Raw genomic sequence first — 20,355 nt, forward strand, 5'->3', positions numbered from 1 at the left:
TTCATGTTCCACTGGGAGCCATGCCTTACTGACTAATACAATTTCTTTCAGGCAGTTCAGCACATTTTAAGGTTTTCTTTTAAATTATTTCTGAGTAGATAGTGAGGCTTTGTAATGTGATCTTTCAGTTTTGAATATCACATATATGTTCTGTAGCTGGGTCTGGGTTATTAAATATGCTGTTCATGGCTGGTAATATTATAATTCACAAATTAAACAAATCTCAGCATTTTGATAATTCAGTCCTGAGTGCTGTAACGAACGCTAAGGTAAACAGAAAAATAAATGTCCGCTTTTCAGTACAAAAGGCTAAACAACACGCCTCATTTAGTTCTATTTAGAAACAATTTAATCTCTGTGGGTGATGCTATGATAGTGCTCGTTAAACTGTAATTTTATTGGTGACAATGTGTTTTTTTGTGCTGCTGCTATTCTATTTCTCACCCCCCCCAACATGCTTAGCTCCAATTTTAAGATTAATAATTTCAATATAACTTTCATGCTAAAAAAGAATGATAATCTAGGCCATATACATTATGTAAGGTTCCCATGGTAACAGTTTCTCTGAGGGGAAAACTGGCTGTCTGTAGTTTCCACAGAAACCACTCCCTGCTGAGAAAGGTGCCTTGAAGGGAAGGGATGAGAATATAAATGAGAGAGACAAAAAGACACACACACAGAGTGATGTCATATAATCTCTGCAGCATCTGCACACTGTAACAAAGTCAGTCATATTTTTTTTTCATGTTTTTAGTTTGTAGTTTTTCATTGCAATACCAGCTTCCCTATTCTCCAGTCATGAAAACTCTGATTTGCCAATCCCTCACCTCCACGGAGCTGGGTTTGTGGCCTGTGATTTGGAAATGTTCCATGCCTGCAGAGAACTGAAACGATTACATCAGACGTTAAGGTCCAGGGCTCTAAGAATCACTGCATGGGAACATTTAAATGGTAAATGAGAGCTTTCTTTTTTTTTTTTTTTTGTCCAAAAAATTCAACAAAGCTAGATATGGAAGCATTTCCTTTTAAAATGAAAAAGGGGAGGAGAAGAGTAATTCTTTATTAATTCTGAAGTAGGTGGGTTTTGTTCTTGTTTGAGCATAGACATGCCTTCTTAGGAAAGTGTCTGGTGAAAGGTTAGATAATAGTAAAAGACAAATGAACTTTGTTTTCAGATTTTGCTGCTTAATGTCATTGTGAAAAAGCATTGAATACTATTTCCAAAATCCTTTTCTTCAGAAGAAATGGTGCTGATTTATTTTATTTCTTCAAGGACAATAACACAATGACATTTGTTCAAGGTTTAGTGTAGCCTTAACTACAGATTAACATGCTGGCTGCTTCGTCTTCATCCTATCATCTCTCTGCCTCTTTATGAGGGAAAGAGGCTGACATGGTTATTAAATCTGGCAGCTGAGCTGCATGCACGTAGGAAGCAAGTAGAGCAGAGCATATAGAAAATGAGTAGCTTTCAGATAGCAGCCTTCTTTTCACTGCTACCAGGCTTGAAAGGCAGGCTATAAAAAAGCTCTTTCTCTTCTTTGTGCTGGATCAGTGCACAAATATCGCAAACACAATTGCAAATGTAAGTATTCCTGGCCTGTGTGCTGCTTTCAGATTGCTAATTAAGGTTTCTAACGCCAGTGTCCTGGTTGAAAAATCAGTGAGATGAAAGCCAAAAGCATCCCCAGTGAGAACGTTTCTCTGCAGTATTGTAATGGTTTTCAGTGAAAATGCTAGAGAGAGAAGGGGATTCTTGGTAGATTTACAGAACAAATAGGTTACAGTTGTGTTAGTTGATTTTTAGGATGTCTGTACTGCTTTGTGTGTGACGGGAAGAGGCAGAAGCCTGACAGAAATGCTATTAGATAGTATTTGATGTAGAGGGAGAAAGATACCTCTGCATAAAGAGACTATTTGCAAGCACAAACGAAAGGAATTTCTCCTGCCATTTTTCACCAGGAATCCTTTTTTTATTTTTATTTTTATTTAAAAAAAACAGCAAGATACAAACAAACATAGAATTGGACTTCTGATTAAGAAAGTCTACAGTAATTATAGAAGAAAAACCAAATCTCCATAATCGGGCCACTATTTAGCTTGCTTCTGAACTGATAAGAACAATGAAAATAGCAGGGTGAGCAGTGCATGTTTTTCACCAAATCTCTCACTCTATGTAGTGGGAGATGAGCTTTGTTTGCTGTAAGGCATGAATACAGAATAACGTGGTGGTTGGGAAGCAGAGGAGTTGCAGGTTTCTCAGCGCTGCAGACAGGGATTGTAAACAAGAACACAGGAGTTGGTTGGTATGTTTTGTGCTTTTTATAACGTGATCGTAGCATCAAAGATAATAGCATCTTGGTTTACAATCTCCTATATAATGCAAGCATTTTATAGTGTGGTTACTCCACTGCAGTGAATTTCAGTTTATAGCTGGTGAACTCTTAATATGCTTTGAATGAAATCTGGAACTAGTACAGCGTACAAATTTCAGATAACTGCATCAGAAATACCTGCCATGTCCAGTTTGTTAGAGTTGTCATGTCATGTTTATTTCTTTACTGGGTTTGTTATTTACTAGGAGCTGTCACAGTACTGTGAACCCTTTTTTGACCCATGCAAAAATTTAATTACTGCAGTTCTTTTAAACAGGTGACCAGCATGAAGTGATTATGAAGATTGTGTTTGTTTCATGTATCACTGTATGGCAAATAAAGGACCAAATGCATCCCTGGTGTAACTCCAGTGATGTCATTGGAGTTACACCAATGATGCATTTGGCTGCTTTTGCTGAAATTCAGGCACCAGTGAACATGTAAATGTCTCTCTCCATTGCAGCTACTTATGCCTCCCGCTCTACTTATATATGGTGATACAAGTTCCTTCACCATTAGCTATTATGAAAATGGTCACCTTTGATTACAATTGGCAGAGTTAGGTTTCCCCAGGCAGTTTGGCAGCAAGCCAACTGCTGAAACAAGTGGTGACCTCTAAGGACTATGTCTATCAGAAAAATGTAAAACGATTAAAATAGCAGGCATCAAGGGTATTTGGGCTAGGGAAAGGTTGCCAGCTGGGGATGACATTCATCTAATGGCAGCTTATTCAATAAATGCCGAAAGCCAAAAATAAGTTCCTTGAATGCAGAGAAATTATCTATGACTTCACTGAATCTATTCAAAAGTTCTTCCAGGAGAATTTGGAACAGGGCTTAAAAATCTGTGCAGGATCTTTCTGTCTGCTGTGCTTCCCATCAGAATCCAAGGTTATTCTCTCTCTCTCTCTCTCTTTCACACACATGAAAAATGGGGGCGAGACAGAGTAAAAAACAAACAAACTGTTTTCTCTTTCAGTTGTGCTTCACATTGTACTGGATTTCATCCGAAAAATTTTATCTCTGCTCTGAACTGATGGTACCTAAATAAAGTTCAGTGGTGCACAGATACGCAGTGAAATTTGCAAATGTGTGCACTGACTTTTTAGGCATATGGTCACTGAATATTAAACAACCCCTGTAGTTCCTGGTGCTGCTTCCCAGAGACAGAGCTTAACTTTCTATTATGCACATTAATGATATTAGACTTTTTTTATTTTTAAAGCACTGGAGTCTGAACATCCTTGTGTGTGCTACAGTGTCCTACCTCTTTGCAGATATTTTTTTCCCTTGATTGAGAGAGAGAGTACACAAGCAGCCCTCCAATATAGGGGGCACTAATGGAACTGAACTGGTTTTTTTGTTTTTTCTGCAAAATACTTTGGATAGGTGTGAAACTGCCAGATTTGCTACCTTGGTATTGTAGGGAAAAGGTACCTAGACTATTTGGCTGAGCTATGGGCTAACCTATTATTTTAAGGTTGGCCTCATCCTTAGAGTACTAACGGGGAATACAGTCCACTCTTGACATTTACTATTGCAGTAGTGACATTTATCCTGGATTTTTTGCTATTTTCCATTCTAAATGGAGGTAAAGGCTGAGGTGTAATAAATGGCAAAATATTAATTATGGTAAATCCATAAGCATCTTCATTATTCTCTGAGGTACTGAAGATGAAGATCCTCTTCTCCGTAGTTTCCTTGTTTTTTCCCCCCCCCCAGACCAGGGCCCTGCCTCCCTCCCAGTTACTCCTCCCCACAAAGAATATTACCCTTCCTATTTTCTTAGTGCATGTGGCCCTAAAACTAGAACAAACTTTGTGCCCCAAGCTGACTGAGAGACTTGAGCTTACTGTCCACTTCATCTTTACTGCCAGCATTGAATAGCTTTAGTCTCTATGTTTGTTTGTTTTTTCTTTCTTCTCAGTTCTCTAGGCAACCCTCCTTCTCCCTCCTGAATCCTAGCAAAAGGAAGCAAGGTAGGCCAGGACAATTTTCCATAAATATTCTGCAGAATTTTGTAACAAATATTTTTCAGGCCTGTTTGTTCTCTCTGTGTTTCTTCTTTCCACGTAAATGCTTGTGATTTGAGCTTTACTAGCATTCATGCCAGAGATCTGATTGGAGAAATAGAATTATGCTGGGGATGGAAAGCCAACATCCTCCACCATTTTGTGATTGGCCAGGTGTTTTCAGAGACCTTTCCCCCTCAACAATACTTCAAGTTATCGGGGTGCTTGGTCTCTGAGTGTTTCAAAAGAGTCTATTGGGTGTGGCTTGTTTATGAAGGTTGGGTACAGCTAGATGCCAAGTCAGGACTTGTCTTCAATTCCTCTCTGCTGCAATCAGCTTATACTTGATCTGGTGGGTCCCTTGTGGCAAATACTTGCAAGCTGTCTTCCTTCAAGCAACTCCATTGCAAGAGTCAGCTAACTCTGAGGTACAGCAGCTTACCTCCTAGTTGCCATCCCTTCCTGTGACAAACTCTCCCTTTTAAGCTTACTTCCTCCAAGTGGAACAGGCTTGCCACAAGTGTGCCTGTTTACTATGGGTTGAGCCCACAGGAGCTCATTAGTCTTTTTCTGATTGGGTGGGGGTTTGTGACAGTAAAGGGGAATTGGACACCATTGTGCTAGGCACTGTATAAATACAGAACAAAAAAAGAGTCACTTCTCCAAAGAGCTAATGACCTATCTTAAATACAAAATCAAAAAGTAAGTCTCAGGGTAAGAAGCAGTGAATATTTTAAATAAATTCTGTCAAATGCCACATCACAAATGTACCTTCCTCCAAGGCAAATAAATCCATACAGTGGCTCTGGGAAATAACTTTATATAATTAAACAAATATATTATTACAGTTAAGAAACTACGCTCAGTTTGTTTATTCCTCTTTCAGGAAACCAGGATCATCTTTGGTTAATTGGGATTATGGTCTATATTTAAAAAAAATCAAAATAGATTATTGCAATGTTACAGGGACACCTTCATCTTAATAATAGTCATGCTTCTGTCTGAGATTTTTTTTTACTTTCTTTCATTGCAGCACCAAAGAATTCTTTAACTGATGGAGATTAGAGAAAATAATTTTCCTCCATTTTTTTCACTTTGTCTACTTTGTGCATTTAACAGTGTAATGACTCCCACTACAGAGTACCAGCGGAGTTTGAACTCTGAATCTTTAGCACTAAAGTACAGAATTCTACCATATGAGATATTAATATAACTCCACTAACTGTCAGCAGCAGTAGGCTGTTATCCTTTATATCAGAGGTGGGCAAACTATGGCCCTTGGGACTGTCCTGCCCGGTTCTTGAGCTCCCGGCCAGGGAGGCTGGACCCCGGCCCCTCCCCTACTGTCCCTCCTCCCCTGCAGCCACGCCGCTGCATGGGCAGCACTCTGGGCGGTGGGGTTGCGTGCTCCTACCGTGCAGAGTTGCAGCATGTCTGGCTCTGTCCAGGCAGTGCGGCTGCCAGACATGCTGTTCTGAGTGGCATGGTAAGGGGGCTGGGGCCGGAGGTTGGATAAGGGGCGGAGGGCCCGGGGGGGCAGTCAGGGGACAGGGAGCAAGGGGTGGTTGGATAGGGCAGAGGTTCCGGGGGACAGTCAGGGGATGGGGATTGGATAAGTGTGGGAGTCCCAGGGGGCCTGTCAAGTAGTGGGGGTGTGGATAGGGGTCGGGGCAGTCAGGGGATAGGGGATGGGGTCCTGGCAGCGGTTAGGGGCAGGGGTCCCAGGAGGGGGGTGGTTAGGTCTCAAGGAGCAGGGTGGGGTTGGACGGGTCAGGGGTTCTGAGGGGGGCAGTCGGGGGGTGGGAAGTGCAAGGGGTCAGATGGGGGCAGGGGCAGGCTGTTTGCGGAGGCACAGCCTTCCCTACCCAGCCCTTCATACAGTTTTGCAACCCCAATGTGGCCCTCAGGCCAAAAAGTTTGCCCACGTCTGCTCTGTATGGACTAGCCACTAGAGGTGGACATGGCATACACTTTGCAGTTGTGTTGTAACAGCACCCTGTTTGTTATCAGGTTCACTGTTTCCCCTGTATAATTAATCAAGCAGTTAATCTCAGCTGTTGTCTACATGGGTCTTTCACACAGCACTGGAGAGAGGAAAATATTTTTAAACAAACAAACAAATAGGAAAATGAGTCAATGGAGTTATTCCTGATTTAAACTGGCATTAGCAAGAGCGCCAGAATGAAACACTGACTGATGATGATCTTGAACCACTATAAAATAGGTTTAGACACATTATGCAAACCAGAAGTGGAATTGGAACATACTTTTCATTAAAAACCTTGATGAAAAATGAAGACGGTTAGAACTCAATTACAATAAGTAATGAGTTAAGCCTGATACAAAGTCCTCTAAAGTAAATTAAAGTATTTCCATTGAGCTGAATGGGCTTTGGATCAGGCCCTTATTATGGTTCCATACAGACCAAATACTCTTGTATTAGACATCTCAGATCACAGAACACATTGGATCTCTTCTTCTGCTCCCAAAACAAGTTGCTTGTTAAATCCTGATAAATAATTGCTTTAATAATTGAAGTTGCATAAATGAAACTCCATTTGGCTGTTATTGTCCTCCTGTGGCAAAAGACTGCAGAACCTATTTTTATTTTAGAAAAGAACCTTTTTTATTTTATTATTTTATTGTTTGACAAGATGATTGTTTAAAGCACGTTCAGAAAACTTGAAGCTCTCTCTCTCTCTTTTTATTTTCAAATATGAAAGGAGACACAGTAATTGTCAAGAAAGCATACGCTTCCATTAAAACTGCACATCTCCTTACTGCACTGTTAAATTACAGTTTACCCAGTTTTCTTATCAGAGGGGTAGCCGTGTTAGTCTGGGTCTGTAAAAGCAACAAAGAGTCTTGTGGCACCTTATAGACTAACGGATGATTTGGAGCATGAGCTTTCATGGGTGAATACCCACTTCGTCGGATGTTTTCTTGTTTGGCATTTGAATCTGAGTTCAATTTTTTTTTTGTTTATATATAGCAAGTAGTCATTCATGAGTCATTCAGGAGGATGCCAAAATCCAGTTAGATATTTTTTGTAGGTATATAATTAAAAATAATAGTAAAATGGCATAAAACTTTCTGTGACCTGATTCAAAGTAGTCCTGACCCACTGGTAATGTTGCCCTTAAGGTTTTTAATATCCAGCTATTAATTTAATGAAGTGTATTCATCTAAACTGAATTACCTCACCAAAACATAAACGTTAATTATGAAACAGTTGTGGGCCATTGATATTAGTATAGAGTCATTAACTTAATGGAGCATATTCACCTACATTTAATCACATCACCAAAACATTAAAATTAAAAACTCCCAAGTAACAGCTATAGCATAGGTTTCAGAGTGGTAGCCATGTTAGTCTGTATCAGCAAAAACAACGAGGAGTCCTTGTGGCACATTAGAGACTAACAAATTTATTTGGACATTAGCCCACGAAAGCTTATGCCCAAGTAAATTTGTTAGCTATAGCATAGTTCATTCCTATCAAAGAGTAGTTTCACACATTCATTCATGCAAGTTCTGATCCTGCACTGTGATCCATGCATGTGGACAAGGTATCTCTGTACAGGAGCAGCAGGCTATCAGCATGCGTCATGGTGCCTTAGTTAGTACTGTCTGATAACACCTATCCCTTTGGTCCCCTCCCATCTCAGCTGTAGATTTCAGTAAAAGTGCTGGCTGGAAAACAAGAATTCCGTTTCCTGAAAACTTCTGAAGTTTTGGCATTTGGTTTTGTTCTGCATTGGTACAAAACCGAGACCCTTAGAACTTTTTCATGAAAGAACCAGGGAGCAAGAGACTCTCGGATGGCCAATAGGCCACTGGTGAGGGAACTCCCCTGGAATGTAGAAAATACAATATCAGGTCCCTGCACTGACTCTCTCTCTGTGTCTCAACCACTCTGTGTAAATTATTAAATATTCACTGGGCCAGAGAGAGGGCCTGAGACTGTAGCCTGGTGGTTAGAGCACTGAATTAGGCAGAGAAGGGAGCTGAACCTAGATCTCCCAGAAGCTAGATAAGTACCCCAATCACTGGGTTATTGGCTATTCTGTGGTCCCCTTCTCCCTTTGCTGGTTTTGACAGAGATTTCTTCCTGGACTTGAGAAATCATCCTGTCAAAAGCAGTATGCTTCCACAAAAAGTTTTGGTTTGATTAATCAGCCTTTTCCAACAGACAAACATTTCAGTGAAAAATTCCCCATTAGCTCTATACAGTAATACATCGCACAGTTGTGAACACTGCCTTTTGCACTCATTTTTTTTTTTTAAAGCCAGTGTGTGAACTAGGAGGGGTTTATCATGTACAAGTTAGGGCTGAACCTGCCATCCAGTCTCAGACAAAGCTCCTATTGACTCGCAAAACCATCATATAATATGATCTTCAGTTCTGAAGGTTGCGTTATCCCATTTACTCAATGTGTACATACTCTCCAGATCATCATCATCATCCTGGAGAGGTTGGACAAATTGAATAAATGGGATAACATAACTCTGCATATTTCATATAAGTTCCCTCTACCTAGACATTTATATTATGCCCATGGTTTTTATTAGGTGTGATGGGGTCAGGCCAGACAGCTACAGGAGAGTGGCGGAAGGCAGGTATATTAGCCCCAGGATAAACAGGTCCCTTTTCCCTTGGTATCTGAACAGAGGTTACTCTAGGTTAATTAGGACACCTGGGGTCAATCAAGGGCCTGCCAGAACCTGTTAAAAGCCTCCCCTCTAGCCAGATAGGGGTATGTGATAGGAGCTGAGGGAAGAAGGTGAGCTACTGGAGAGCTGGGCAGTCCAGATGCTGACAAGCACCAGGAGAGAAACCACAGAGGTGAAAGGCAGGAGAATCTCCGCTCAATGTGGTGGATGCTCCTCCTGGGCCCCAGAGGGCTGAGGGAAGAGACCTTGCCAGAGGGAAGAGACTGAAGTGGGTGTTGGGTCTGTTATCACCATGCTAGAAGGGGCTACCAGAGGCTTCTCTCCCCATCAGGGAAGCTGGGAGGAACCCTGCTCTAGTGGAGTTTTTCTTATATTACAGAGAACAATGAACAAAATGGTTTTGAAAGATTACTTGAGGGCATGTAAATACTAATACATCCAGCTTGATCTGGATGGATGAAGCGGTATTTTATCAAGCTGACTGGTTAGTAGTTTGAAAAGGATTTTGCAGTTCTTATTAGTTAAGGGATAATAGGACAGGTGCCTCTTTTTATGAGGCAGTAATATGGTTCCAAATGGATACACTAGAAGGCCAAAGGCCAAATAATTTATCACCCGTGAGAGATCTTGCTTATTACCAAGAAGGTCAGGGTATCCTCTTCAATCATTCTCCATATACAGCACCATTACACACCCTAACCCAATTAAAAATACACTATAAACTAGAATGAACCCCATGTGTGCTTGTTCAGCGTTTGTGCTTGCCACTCCCTAGTGCTGAGTCTAGTTGTCATCTCCTTGCGATTCAGTACATCTCCTACTTTAAGTGATGCTGACCTGGAAATCTATGGATTGTAATTGTTGGTTAGGGCCACAACACAGTAAGATACACAAGAAAAGGTTTGACTTAGTCTATTTCACATTCCTCTAATTCAGTTCTAAAAAGTGGAATCAAGGATCTCGGGGGGAGAGGAGTGGAATGTACTGAACAAGGAGGGAATGAGGTGTCATCCAAGCAGTTATGTTCTGAAGTTGTAATGCGGTGATACAGCTCCATGGTTTGCCTGGCTGAGAATTTCCTTGAGAGTATATTCAGTGCTATGGAGCAGTAAAAGAAAAGTCTAATACATGATTTCTCATCACTGAGAGATTTATTGGGTGAAATACCGCTCCTACTGAAGTCATAGATGCATAGTGGTTTTTTGTTTTTGTTTGTTCGTTTTAAGGCCAGAAGGGACCATTTTGATTATCTAGTCTGACTTCTTGCATAGCATGTAGAGCTGGTTGAAATGTAGATGTTTCATTTGGGGTTTTTCATATGAGTTTTATTATCTTTACATTATTCATGACACGTCAGTAGTGGTCTTGCATAATATACGTGCACTACTGATGTCGTCATAACATGATATAATAGTTGAAACATTGTATTATTTTTAATTTATTTTGTTTCTAAAATCATAAAAGGCAGCTGCTACTTAGCACTCTTTTCTAGATCAGTGTATCCTGTTTGTTGTAATGAAACAGTTTGACACTTATATTGTTTCAACTATTATGTCATATTATGGTATGTCAAGACTAATCATGCTGACATGTCATGAAACAATGCAAAAGTAATAAAAACCATATGTACATGATTAAAAAAAAATAAAAATTGAAACCAAACTTGGACATTTATTTTTTTCCCCAAAATTGAAAAAAAAGTTTCTAAATGTTTTTCTTTCATGAGAAACTTTTGTCCAAGAATGGTTTAATCAAAAGAGCTTTTTCCAACAAAAACCTGTTTTAATAAAAATGTTCCGATCAACTCTAATAACACAGGTCAAAAAGCCTCACTAAGTAATTTCTATGTCAATCCCATAACTTTTGTTGGAGTTATAGCATATAGAACGTTATCCAGTCATGACTAGAAGACTTTAAGTGATGGAGAATTCACCAGAACCCTAGGTAAGTTATTCCAGGGTTTAGCTACCCTGATTGTTAGTTTTTTGCCATTGACTTCAGTGGGGCCGCAATGTTGCCCATTAATTTAAGAGTTTTTTTAAAGACTGAAGTGAGAGTCTCTATACTGAAAAACTTAGTGAACTTTTTCTATAAAAAGTATTCTAATTAAGTGACTAGTATGTAGGCCCCTCACTGGATTGAATCTGAACTGCTAGAATGTGTTGTAAGTGCTATTCCGCAGACAGTGATTCCTCATTAGTTCTGGGGACCTATTTTAGGAGTTGGAGGATTTGAGTTCTATTGACTTGAAAAATCTAAATGCCAGTGGTGTGCAGTCTAGTGACAAATGTGAAACCCTAGGTAGTCATAGATTTGTTACAATATATTTAGCCCACAGACAAATTCAGTCATTAGTAAATTCTTAGGCATTAGGAAATTACTAAGTAAAAGGTAGAGCAATGAGCCTGAAAATTGGTTAAAGAGTTAAATCAGCTAATGCCAAACTTATAACCTCAGGAACAGCAGACATGCTAATGTGTGTTTATTAACTATCGGCCAAATTTTGTCCTTGTATATGAACAATTTTCATACTGAAAATTGTCAAGGCAGAAACTTTGCCCTATTATAGTCCAAAGCTAACATACTGATCCAAACAGTGGGATGGCCAATGCCCTCTCCTTTCCCACCAAAATGAAGATTGGTTGATGTAGTTTTCAAAATGTGTAAGTAAGAATTTTTTTCAGTGTATTTTAATTTATTGTTTAATCATTAAAGAGCAGTTTTCAAGTAACAAACTCATGCTTGTGACATGGCTAGCTTGGTGTGGTGCTCATTATGAACACCACTGCATGGACCCATGTAAAATCCTGCACTCTTAGAAATCAATAGTTATTGATGAGAAAAGAAGCAATTATTTTCATTGTATTTAGTGGGATGCTAGTGAGGGGTTGGTTAGGCTCTGACCTTGACACTTCACACACTGAAAATTAAATAATTGCTGCTAATTCATTATTGCAAATAGCCTGTCTCAGAAAGTGTAAACACAGAGGAAATAGTGCACAAATCACTGTTTCTACATCAGGGAAGGCCATAATTTATCACTGGATGGCAGAGAGTGGTTATGGCATTCTTTTCTGGCTCATGTCCATTTAAAAATAGTTCTGCCCTTTTTAAACAATTTCTGAACATTTTTGCTATGCTTTAAGTTGGAAGAGGGGAGGATAAATAGACACTGAGGGTCAGATTCTCCCTTCCATCTGAACTCAGGCATAGTGGGGAGTGAGGACTGAAGAGAATCAGTTGTCTTTTCCTGATGTTCAGTCACATAGCCCTGGCACAAGTTAGAGGTGCACAAGAGCCCTTCTGCTTAGGGGGCGGACATGGCAGCTGCTTCTGGGAGCAGTGTGGAGCTAGACAGGGAGACTGCCTTAGCCCCACTGCACCACCAGCTGAGAGCCACCTGAGGTAAGCACTGCCTGGCCGGAGCCTGCACCCCTACCCCAGGTCAGAACTCCCTCCTGCACCCTAACTTCCTCCCATACCTCAACCCCTTGCTCCATCTAGAAGCCCCCTTCCACATCCTGAACCCTTCATTTCTGGCCCCATCCAAGAGCCTAGGGGAAGCCCCGAGCCTCTCCACCCTCCCATGGGAATGGAGCCATGAGCACCGGCTTGTCCTGCTGCGGGAGGAAGCCCCGAGTTTCCGTGTCCACCCCACCCTCCTGCGGGGCTGTGTGTGGCCCATGACTGATTTCTTTTTCTATGAGTCAGTGGCCCCTGATAGAAAAAAGGTTCCCTACCCCTGCTTTAAATTATTACCATGCTAAGCTATAAAAATTAAGAATAGATACAGGGCTCTCTGTTATACTGGAATATAGTTCTTTGGGTCAATAGATTGTTGTCTGTATTTTGGAAGCGTCTGTCTATCTATACACAGGGCAATCAATGGCTAAATAAAAGAATAATTCCATTATAGTTTTAGTTACATACACAGAACAGATGCTGCAGTAACCCAACTTTAACCAAAGAGGAATTGATAAAGAGCTGGGGTCTGGGTGGTACAAGAAACTCCATCCATCGTTTTCCAAAATACATGCTGAATAACTCAATTGTTGCTGCTAACAGTTGCTGACTGTTTTATGCATAGGAAAATACAGTGACAGTGGAGTCTTTTTCCATTCAGTGGGCCTGATTGACTCCCTAGGTTTCACTAGTTTCCACTGAACCCAGGCTCCATTGGTGAGCGCACTCGAGGGGATTCAGTGGCACAAGCTGCCCACCATCTCTTGTCTCCAGGGGGGGTCTAACATATGTTAACACAGCCCCAAAACTGAGTGGAGCCAGCTCAAGAGGCAACAGAAGTAGGCTGATACTCCTTGTTTTGGGCCTCTATACAGCCCTATTTGGTGCTTAAAACTGCCATTGCCTGACAGAAACTACCCTTACACCTAATGCCTTTCAAAGTGTAAAGTTTTACACTGTTTCCTGAAGATGGTCAGACTCTGTTCTCATCTAATATCCTCTGCCATAGCTGGGTCCCCTCAACAGAGAATGCTTCATTCTCTGCTCTCAAAGGCTTCATCCTGAGTTTTGTCATCTGCATTGTCCCAGAGGAGCACAGCTGTCATGGTGTTTCATAGATGAAAATTTGCTTGTCACTGTATCTGGAGCTTGATCCCTCAATTGCTTTGAAAACTGGCATCAGAAGCTGAGTGCAATTCAGTGGAGGGACTTGAGCACAGACCTGATGAACTTGTGGCAGAATAAGGTAGGCAGCCACATTCTGTACCATCTGGACCATGTGAATCATCTTCCCATTCAGCTTCAGATAACCGTGAATTACAGTAATCCAGTTTGGAGGTGACAGATGCTTGGTCAGGTCTGGGAGAAAGGTACAATGTTTCCCAGCAAACTGGAGATTAAAGACGGCATATTGATGTGTGACCAGGTAGCATATGATAGATTTCTCCCTTTCTCCATGTTTATAGCTCTCTAACTTCTTAACATCAGAAGCTTTCTATAATCAACTTATCTTCATTTTGGCTTTGTGCTCATTCTTATTATGCTATGATACCATCATCCTTTTTAGACTTGCTCTTTTCCATGAGAGCTATTTTCTTCTCCACAGTATTGGAAGGAGCAGATGAGATTAAATAGGCACAAATACTCACTGTAGAACAAGACCACCCAATCAGATAAGTTCAGAGAGAACATTTTGAGGCAAGCCCCCTTCAGATACTGGTGAATTCTGTTACTGGAGTGCCATATAAAAATGATATCTGAGTAGGTGTTGATAATGAATATTACACACACAAAGCTGGTCATGGGGATGTGGAGAGGAAGGGCAAGTTTGCCCATGAGGAGAGGACGCTAGGGACCTAGGAGCCAGAGAAGCCTGGCCCAGGGCAGTAGCTACCCTTCCCTTCCCCACCTTCCCTTGTTTAGGGCAGATTGACACTGCAGCCCTGAGTGGGGCTCTTGATGTCTGCTCTCTGTCAGTCCCCTGTAGCTGGATCTGACGAGCAGCACCAAGGACTGAAGGTAATTACACCCAGAAAGGACCACAGGAGTGGGCTTAAGTCCCCCAGGGAACAGTGAGCTTTCCCAGGAGTGGAGATTCTTGTAGGGGATCCAAGAGACTGGAAGAGACTACAGCCGATCCCAGGGTGAGGGTCAGCCAGCTGCACAAGAGAAAAATGTAGATCTGATGAGAAACCTGGATGCAGCAGGAGACTAGTGACTGGCCAGGCACAGAGACTGGGACAAAGGGTGGGTAACGCTGAAATTGGACAAGGAGCCGAGGAAAGGTGATTGGGGCCGGCAGCCATTGGGACTGGGGATTGTGAGAGGCACCTAGAGGCCAGGTGGTGGAGTTTTAGGAGGGACAGGCCCTCTCAGAGGTCCAGAGAGGCCCAGGCTCCTAACCATAATAAAAATTAAAAAATGACAACACATGAAAACAAAATAAGGCACCCAAAAAAAAGTGAGATGTAATTTGAATATTTCTCTTATTTGCAGCTCTAAGCTGAGAGAGAGTCACTTTTTGGCCTCATAGGGATATGCATAAAAACAAGTTGTGAAACTTTTCAAATGCCAAAAAAATTAACATGTCTACATTTGAGGCCCCTTTTGAGCTTGAGGCCCAACCCAAATGACCCTCCTCCACCCCGATTGGCCCTGGGGAGAGGAAAGACACAGATCAGAATTGGAGCTGGAAGAGAGGAACTGGAATGGTATGGGCAAGGAGACTGGGGACAAGGAGCATGAGGATTGTCTCACCTGCTTGGGGGCTTGCATCACAGTTTGACTACACCCCAGGTCTACAAGCCCCAGTAAATCCTTCCCTTGGACCCATGCTGGAATAGTCAATGTGGATGGGGTCCCAGGGGCCCTCTCTTCTGCTGTCCAATCTCTGCATATTCACATTCCATCCATGGGCACTCTTTCCCCATGTGCCCCTGTTGCCCACAGAGTATCAGGTTACTGAGCTCATTCCTGTGGGTTCCTCCCCATCAGGGAGTAGGTTTAAATTATGAACGGGACCCAAATCTGAGCTCAAGGGCTCTGCCCTAGTTGTTTGTGTCAGATACTTCATCCAAGTTTGGCCCCGAGACTTGCTGAGGTTTTCTCCTCTCTGTATGGGTAGCTTGGGTTGCTGGGATGGGGTTTGTTCATGTTTTTCATCATGCCTGGGGTTCAGTGTCTGCTGACAGATATCCAGTCCTGTCATTGGTCCTAGCCGATGAATAGGCAGAGGCTGTGCATAGTCCATCAATAGTGACCGATTGGCTATGAGAAAATTCTCCGTCAGCTGCACTGCATCCAACAATGACTCGGAATTATGGTGGAGCACCCCCTCCTGGAAGCATGGATACAAACCACTTTGTTAAGACCAACTCTGTAACTTGGGCCCTGGAGTGCTCCCCTGCATGAAGCTACCACCAGCAATGCTCTTTTCATCATTGTGCCAGCACCTGGGGGCATGGCCCTTAGGATAGGTCTTTGCTCTAAAGCACTACCAATGTTTCCTTGCTTAAAGCCAGGAAATCTAAAATAGTGGCCTTCACCAAATGTAGCCTTGATCCAAAGCAGGCTCAAGATTACAGTAGGTCGGCTGTGCCTGTCCCATCAGATATAGAGCTGAAACTAAAGCCCAATGCTCTGGAGGTTACTGAGAGGCCAGTGCCACCCTCTCAAAGATGGCAAGGAATGCCTCCAAGCATCAGCTGGACCCATCTTAGTTAACTTCACCGGCACAGGTGTCAGAGCTTTCCCTGGTATTGGGCCCTGCAGGGTCTCCCTGGGCAGGGGATGGTGGTCTTAACTGTTGCAGGAAGTCTCTCTGGAGTTATTGCTGCTGGGACACAACCTCCTTCAGCAGCTGCTGTTGTTGCACTACTTGGATCTACTGCTGGGCCATACACTGTTGTAACATCTGCTGCTGGAATTGCTGATGCTGGTTGGCCTGCTGATGCTGCCACTCTGCCACCCATTTACACCAGTGCTCAGGGTCCATCTTGGTGGAAGCTTCCTCTCATTGGACTGGTGTGGAGCCTGTTTCTGTCTCAGGGCCTTGTAACAGGCACCTGCATTCTCCACCAGTTGTAGTCAACTGACACTCAGCCTGAGTTTGGCTGTAGTCTCTTCCAGTCTCTTGTCCGTGAGTCCCCTTCAGGAATCCCCACTCCTGGGCAAGCTCATTGTTCCCCATGGGAGTTAAAAGTCCACTCCTAGGGTTTTTTATGGGTCTTATTACATTCAGTCCCTGGTGCTGCTCCTCAGGTCCGGCTACAGGGCACTGATGGAGAGCAGACATCCAGAGCCCCTCTCAGGGCTGCAGTGTCTGTCTGCCCTAAACAAGTTGGGGAGGGAGTCTCAGGCTGGGCTTCCCTGGTGGCTGGACTCTCTAGCAGCCTCTCTTCTTGGGAAAACCACTCCCGGTGCTTTGTGATCAGCTTCACCTTTTTAAGCTCTCCTTCTCCAGGTAGAGCATGCTCTGAAGATGTGCCTAATTGGCATGGCCTGAATACGGAGATGCTTGTTAGGCTTGCTTTTAGTGGGATGGGGTATGTTCCATCACACCTTGCCACTGCCTTCGTCCCACCACACACGTTCCCCGTCCCAGTCTCCTTCCCCAACTAGTCCTCCTGCTCCCCTCCTGTTTGATGACTTCTCAAGATTCCTTCCAGCCCTACATTTCTATGATATCTTCAAGTTAGTGGGTTCAATAAAATTGTTGTGTTCTGAAAAGAGCTTCCTAAGCCTAGCTCTTAAAGATGTTTCAGAAGAAATCTGAATATTAATTCCAGTTCCCAATAAAGCTCTAATTGCCATTTTGTGGGAAATTCCACAATTTCAACAAAATTCACTCTGAATTAGAATGAAATGTTGAATTTTGAAATTTCTCACAAAATGAAATTTTCAAAAATAATTCACTCTGGATCAATTAAAATGTTTTGTTTCAAAAAAATTGAATAAAAATTTACTTAATATATTTTCAAATTCCATATTTTAATTTTCTTACTCTTTTAAAAATTATTTTTACTTTGTTTGTTTTTTTAAAATAAATTTCACTGATATTGATGTGGAATATTTTCTCTCAGAAAAGTTTCAACAGGATCCCATGTTAATTAGTGTTGAAACTGAATCCCTCTCATGCCTTCAAATGTTGTTTAGGACACAAACAAAGCTCCAATGTTCCTGCCTATCCTGGGCTCCTCTTTGCATGTCCCCTATGTTGCTAAGTCTCATTATGTTTTACTTCTCTAAGTACTGTTTGAAAGAGGGATTCTTTCAGTTGGCCCCATTTACATGTTTCTCCACACTCAAAGGGACAGCAGCTGTGGCAGATGCTCTGCCATCCTTCTTAACACATGTCCCAGATATTTCCATCTTCTTTTCAGAATAACTTTAGAGATAAGAAGTTGCTTTCTGACAAATCTTGGCACTTTTTATAAATTCATTTAATGTAATACCTAGTATTTTCCTGAGAAATTTGCTTGCTAAGGCATTAGTTGTCTGTCTCCTGTTACTCTGAATTGTTGAGATTCACTCATTTGTGTGGTTTTAAATTATGCTTTGTGCAGATCCATGACTCTCTCTTCTTCAGTCCATTAATCTAAGCTTTTTCCTCCTGTGTAACACCAGCAGATCAAATATGCTCTCCCTTAGGCACCATCCTATATAAAAGTGCCAAAGGGCTGAGTGCAAATCAAGCTTCCATCCTGGTTGACTTGTACTGTCTGGTATCTTTTACATCTCCTATCTGTGACCAAGAAATATAGCATAAAAACTATTAAATTAATTCAAGCAGCTCTCATTACCATGGTAATTTCCAGAGCAGAAGCTCTTACTTAGTCAAACACCATTAGACTGTCTCTTGGCCTGAACTCTCTGTACCTTTCATTTACAGCTGGAGTCAAACAGCATTTAAAAGAAGAGTAATTAATTCAGAGACCAGAGTAAGAAGCCTCTTTTATGTATTTATTTATTTTTAAAAAACATATTACATTTCAGAGATGAGTATTCATGTTCATAAGCAATTGAAGCTTGGTTTAGGCACCCAGCTTATGTTGATATAACTACATCATTTAAGGGTGTGACACACTTATACTGACCTAACTTCTGGTGTAGACAGCACTTTGTCAGCGAGAGGGCTTCTCCTGTCGACATAGCTATTGCCTCTCAGGGAGGTGGAGGACCTGTCTAAGTAATGTCTTTACTAAGTGCTACAGCAGTGCAGTAAGTGTAGATGAGCCCAGAGAAACACACAAACAAACAAATAGGAATTCTGATGGCATGCTGTTTACCTAACAGGTAGACAACTGGAAAGAGGTCAAACGTGGTTCTGCTTTACAACTGAGGGTATGGCTACACTTGCAGCTGTACAGCGTTGGGAGTTAAACCTGTCTTCGTACAGCTGAATAGGGAAAGCGCAGCAGTCTGGCCACACTGACAGCTACCAGCACGCAGTCGTGGCCACATTCGCAGCATCTGCAGCGGCATTGGGAGAGGTGCATTTTGGGCAGCTATCCCAGCGTTCAAGTGGCTGGAACGTGCTTTTCAAAAGGGGTGGGGTGGAGTGTGACAGGAAGCGTGGGGGAGAGAGAGTGGATTTTTGGAGCCGACACTCTATCAGCAACTGCAAGTTCTGACCCCCTCCCCCACCCCTCTCTCACTCACTGAAAACACCAGATAAGCAGCCTCCCCAAAACGGACCCCTCCGTCCCTCCCTCCTGCACGCTGTGCTGCTTCTCTCCTCAAGCCCCCTCTCTTCAAGCAAACACTAGCTGAGGGCATTCCAAAGGGAGCTCATTCACAGCAAACAGTAGCTATATTTGTTTTTTTGATGAACAGCTTCAGGAGCCCGGAGTTTACAACAAAACAAACAGAGGCATCACAACAAAACAGAGTGTAATCTTTACTTAAAAGCATTATGGGAAGCTTCTGGAGGTCAGTTACAGCGTAGTAAGATTATTCCCTGTTTACACTGGTACCCCAGCACTGCAGCACCAGCGCTATTCTCTTTATTCCTCTCGTCGAGGTGGAGTACAACCAGCGCTGTAGCCAGGGAGATACAGCTTTGTATGTGCCTTGCCAGTGTGGACAGGGAGTGAGTTACAGCTCTCTAAAGCCACCACCAGCGCTGTAACTCTCAAGTGTAGCCAAGGCCTGAGTATATGCCACATACACAAGCAGAAGTGAAGTCTGTAGGTTACAGTATATTCATAAGGTAGGGATGGTGAGTACACAGGCCAGGAAGAATGACTGAGCATGCTCCAGACAAGAGGCTCAGAAGCTAATATGTGATTGTTTAAAGTGAGTTGGTTAGAGAGCCAGCAAAAGAGGCAGGATCTGCATAGAGAGCCTATTAGTTGTGAAGAGACAATGAGTCTCTTCCAGAATGTTTGGGGGTTCAGGGGGGAATCTAACGTGTGTGTGTGTGTGTGTGTGTGTGTGTGTGTGTGTGTGTGTTAAAAAAGCAGTGTAAGTGAGACTGACTATAACTGGTGTTACTGAAAATACAAGCAAAATCGTAAAGCATTTAGAGTCAGATTATAACTGAAATTTTATTTCAACCTTTCTCCTCCTGCATATGCCCAGATGATCTCTACTAATATAGACATACAGCTCACACTTTTGCATTTTTTAAAGGTTTGCTTTGATCTGGCAAAAATAAATAAATCAATTTGCTTAAGACTTTTCAGGCTAGGCAATATTTAAAAACACATTAAATGTAACCCAGTGATAAAATTTGCAAAAAAGCCATCTAGGCATCTTAATTTTCAGTTTAAAAACTAATAAATTGAATTACAATTGCCCTCAGATTAAAAGCAAAATTAAATACCATGCTTT

At 42.2% G+C, this 20,355-nt stretch overlaps 1 protein-coding gene across 2 annotated transcripts in view; it reads left to right on the forward strand.

The window, feature by feature from the left end:
* Positions 1-932: 932 nt before the first annotated feature.
* TRIM2 (tripartite motif containing 2) overlaps positions 933-20,355 on the forward strand; it is a 111,102-nt gene continuing 91,679 nt past the window's right edge. The window contains exon 1 of one of the 2 annotated variants that reach the window (XM_032774654.2): positions 933-951. The gene's annotated coding sequence lies outside the window, so the exon portion shown is untranslated. Of the gene's footprint in view, positions 952-1,473; positions 1,586-20,355 lie in introns of those variants that run through there. The other variant, XM_032774650.2, reaches the window with a different exon arrangement.

Source organism: Chelonoidis abingdonii, chromosome 5, assembly GCF_003597395.2.
Source record: "Chelonoidis abingdonii isolate Lonesome George chromosome 5, CheloAbing_2.0, whole genome shotgun sequence".
Lineage (NCBI taxonomy): Eukaryota > Metazoa > Chordata > Testudines > Testudinidae > Chelonoidis > Chelonoidis abingdonii.